This window comes from Trachymyrmex septentrionalis, unplaced genomic scaffold (genome assembly GCF_001594115.1).
Source record: "Trachymyrmex septentrionalis isolate Tsep2-gDNA-1 unplaced genomic scaffold, Tsep1.0 scaffold37, whole genome shotgun sequence".
Lineage (NCBI taxonomy): Eukaryota > Metazoa > Arthropoda > Insecta > Hymenoptera > Formicidae > Trachymyrmex > Trachymyrmex septentrionalis.
This window is the reverse complement of record NW_017305536.1, coordinates 3,852,188-3,856,527: the sequence shown is the minus strand read 5'-3', so window position 1 is coordinate 3,856,527 and position 4,340 is coordinate 3,852,188. Positions and strand designations below refer to the sequence as shown.

Below are 4,340 nucleotides of genomic sequence, written 5' to 3'. Positions count from 1 at the left end.
TATATATATATATATATATATATATATTCGCTTTTCCTGCTGTTCACTCTTTAACTGCGATATGACGTTCACCACGCGAGCTTAAGTAAAACAAAAAGGAAACAGAGGGTTAACAGACTTTGTCCAAAACCGTTATTATTTCCCATCTGTCGGAACAACCAGAATTCTAATATAAAATACAACAAACTAAGGCCCTGCGCACAATGGAGAAAATATAAATACTATATGATTTCAATGTGTATTAGAAATCCCGTAATTAAGTGGTTCCGGTGTAACCACTTGTTTCAGATAGGTTGAAATCATAATATTTGTTGCAATTCCTAATATTTCTTCCATTGTGCGCAGTCCCTAATTCATCGCAAGATCAAGAGCTATCATTATAAGCGCGGAGATAATTAACGCAACGTTGCAACGCTATTACGAGAAACGACAATTACGCATTGTTCATCTGCGACATTTGTAAATTAATCATCGCGAAGAATGTCCCTCAAGTGAGTTCTCAATGAGGCTCCGTATAGAAGTCGTGCCGTGAAAAATTCACGCCGAGAGGCCTCCTCGAGGTCTCTCTACTCGTTTTCACGCGTCGTCCCGCTCCGCCCCGCCCCGCCCCGCCCCGCCCCGCGCCGCACCTTGTCCCGCCACTCGAGTCGCCTACTTTTGCGCCATGCGTGGAAATCATGGTTTCATTCATGCCGGATCGACTTCGCGGCGTATATGGGCGCGCGAGAGCGTGCGCGCGTGCGTGCGCGTGTGCGCGCACGCCGCTGCGATTCTGCGAGAGCGGCAAGAACGCGTCGATACCCACCTTCTCGGCTGCCGAACGCGATCGATGTGCATCGTCGCGCGCGGTTTGCACGTAAGAAGATACGCGTACGGGGGCCGCGTGTGCGAAAGTCGCACGGCGCGACACTCCGAGCCGAGTGGCATTCACGGCGTGTGGTGTCAACGAGAGCGAGCGAGCGAGCGAGCGAGCCTCTGTGTCAATAAGCCCGTGCATATAACGCACACCCGCGCTATAACGGGTGTCTCGCGCGGATGCAGCCTCGCCTCTTGCGAAAGATTTAGTGGCGCGCGAATCGTATTCACGGCGATATATATACACATATACACTTGCGGGCAAAATAATTCCGATCGATTCGTTGTTTCAGACCTGAACGATCCTGGAACACACTTTTCGGTTCTAAAAATATAACGATGGTAACGAGTAATTAGTAGCCGTTGAGAGAGACACTAGGAAATCGAAGCACGTCAGAAATCGAGAGGGATCAAAGATATTTTTGTAGAAATCTTATCGGCAAGGTAAATATCACTTTTTTTAGAAATTCAATGAGAGTGGATTTCGGTCTCGCAATCAATAACGGCCGTAATGACGAAAGAGAGAGGAGGAGGGGGAGGAGGAGGAGGAGGAGAGTGTGCGCGAGCGCGAGTACACGTGCGTGTGTGCGCGCGTACGGTGTGAGTTTTACGAACGGAAAGGCGACGGCGACTTTCTCGCGAACTTTCTACACCTGTGGGTTTCATTCACCGCTTCGCCCCTGTGACTGTGGTTCGGTCTCTATGAAAGCGTAGTGTGACTCAATGCGCGCAACGAGTCACGCTCGTCTAACCGTCGATGGAGTTGGCACGAAGTCGCGCGACCTCGTCCAAGAGAGAGAGATAGCGACGAGGAGAAGGAGACGGGCAGATTTATCGTGTTCCGCGAGAAAATCCTCCGAAAACAAATGTGCAATGAAAATACATCGAAGTGTGAGCGGCTAAAAATATTGAGGAAAATAGAAACGAGAGAGGAGAGGATCACGCGGAAAATTCTAAAAGATTTCTTTTCCAACTCACTTAATCGAGAGTCTAAAGAGACACCAGTAACGTTGTGACGTAATATTGAAACTATATTGAAACGTGTCGGTGTCGAGAAGTTAAATGAGATGGTCGTTTTTTGTTTTTTTGTTTTTTTTTTATTTATGTTCGACGTAATTCGGGAGCGAATCCTAATGTAATTTGAAATGGATGGAAGGTGAGATATGATAGACGGAAAGATAGAAGGAGCGGAGTCGAGGAGAAAAAGAGAACTCGATTTCTCGATCGATTTCCGCCGGCGAATGACGCAGATATTTTTCGGAGATTTATCGCTCCCGGCCGTTTCCGCCGAATATCGCGCGCGGCCGACGATGATTAGCGCCAGCTTGGAAACAACAAGGCGGAATTTCGTAAACGAGCACGCCGCGCGCACAGCACGCGGTTTCCAGATTTACCCGGCGTTCTCTTTCTCTCTCGCCGACGCGAGAGAGTCTCCTCGCTTCCAGATGTTCCATCCGCGTTTTGCCAAGAGAACCGAATGCGCCGTATAAATAGTACACGTAGTACCGCGAGCGTAAAGCCTTGTGTCCACGATGCTAGAAATCGCACTAACATCTCGGATGGAGAAAGAATTGACCAATCACATTGGTCGAGCGACCGAGTCGTTCAAATGTGACTTGTTAATCCTCAAGCACAGAGAGTCGCCACAAATTTCCTCATCCTAAACTTTCATTACTTCTCCCTGACTTTCCGAACAAAATTTTCTTACTTTCCCTGACTTTTAATATTTCGAAATTTCTGTATTTTCGACCTAATTTACAAATCGTTAAATATTTTATCGAAAGAGCAATTAAACGTAGTAATGCAGTAGAAATACTTAATGTTGTGGACGCCGCTTGCATTTGATATTGTTGAGTTGGTAGTATTCCAAAGCTACAAAGATGTGATGTACACATGTATTACATTTTATTAAAGCTAAGAATTTTAATTCTCCAGAAAATGATAAAGATTTTTCCTTCATTTCCTTGGTCCAATTACTGCGCCTAGTTTTTTTGAAAGAAAAAAAGAATTGCAAGACTCAATCATAACTAAGAAAGTTCGTTCTTTCTCCATTCGATATCTTGGACCGATTTCTAGCTTCGTAGAAAATTCAAGAAAATATGCCATCCATTATAGCTTCACACGTTGGAATGATGACATATTATAGCTGCGCTACGGTTGTTTAAACTCGAGCATTTTCATTCTATTTAGTTGAAACATATTCGCACGAAAATATCTCTTTCAATTGAATGAAATGTTCAATGAGACAGAAAATTCGTCTTCAAATTCAATGAATTTGTTGAATGGGACAGCATCGCGTTTATCACGAACTATTCATGTTAATACAAACGTATTTTAGAGCAATTAATAGTGGACATTCGGAATGCTAACAATTTTTTTATAACTCGACTCCGCAACTCGTTCAAGAGCACATCTGCTAAGCTCCGGTACGCTCTTATTAATGATACTAGCACATTGTGAATCGGCTGTTATGCGCTCATTACGAAACCCTGCTTCTCCTCTCGTCGGCCACGGAGCATGGGCAAATAAACAGAAACTCGGAGCGACGGATGGAATAAAAAGAGAAGCGTCGGGAAGCCAGTTGGTCCGGGTCATTTGCCCGACAGCCGTCCATCCCGGACGTCGTTTTTCCGACGAAATCGTACGCTGCTTGATAAACCCCGGTCGACCGTCGTCATCGAGGAGGGTTATTATATTCGATGGAATGTTAATATCATCCATTTCGTTCGCTACGATGCCCGCCAATGATAGCCGTAATGCTACCATAATGGCAGCCGCGTTACCGTATTTGTGCCGGTAGCGCGATACAATGGCGTTACGTCATAAAGGATGATGTGACGTTTTTGTTCATTTAGACGTATTTGTTTTCATTTAGACAGACAAAGGTGAAAGCAAGAAAAATGGAGTTGTCTTTCTTAACCTTTGCAGGATGGAAAGTCACTCAAGTCATGTATCTTGAAGCAAAGAATACAATAAAATGACGAATTTAGAACAAATCTTGAGGAAAAATTGCAAGATCGAAAAAATACAGCCCCGTCCTCTAAAGAATTTAAGGGAATGATTTTAAGAACATTCTGGAAACTTGTAATTCTTTCGAATTGTATTGAAACATGTAAGACCACGTGGAGTAGTTAACACGGGAGCACTCGTTTCGTCGTGCACAATGTGCTAGTCGAAGAACCGTAAGAAAGCCAAGGGAAGGAGGCGATTAGGAATTTTTTCGCGCACTCACCGCGCAGTACAATCGAAACCTCGTGGGAGCGAGTTACCCTTGTCAAACGCCGTTATTCTTAATCGCGCATAATTAGTCCTAATCGATCAAGAAGTGATCGTTCTGTCCTATTCACCGGAGCGTGAAACCGAAAAAGGAAGCAATAAGCCGATATTTTCATATTTAAGGTCGTCTCAAGTGCACAGTCTTGAGACGTCACAAACCAATCGCAAAGCGACAACATTAGCATCTTAAGACACTTAAGGCGATCGTA

General features: G+C 44.6%; 1 protein-coding gene across 1 annotated transcript in view; it reads right to left on the bottom strand.

Annotated features, from left to right (window-relative positions):
- LOC108750395 (mucin-5AC-like) overlaps positions 1–4,340 on the bottom strand; it is a 35,005-nt gene that overhangs the window by 29,508 nt on the left and 1,157 nt on the right. The window lies entirely within an intron of this gene.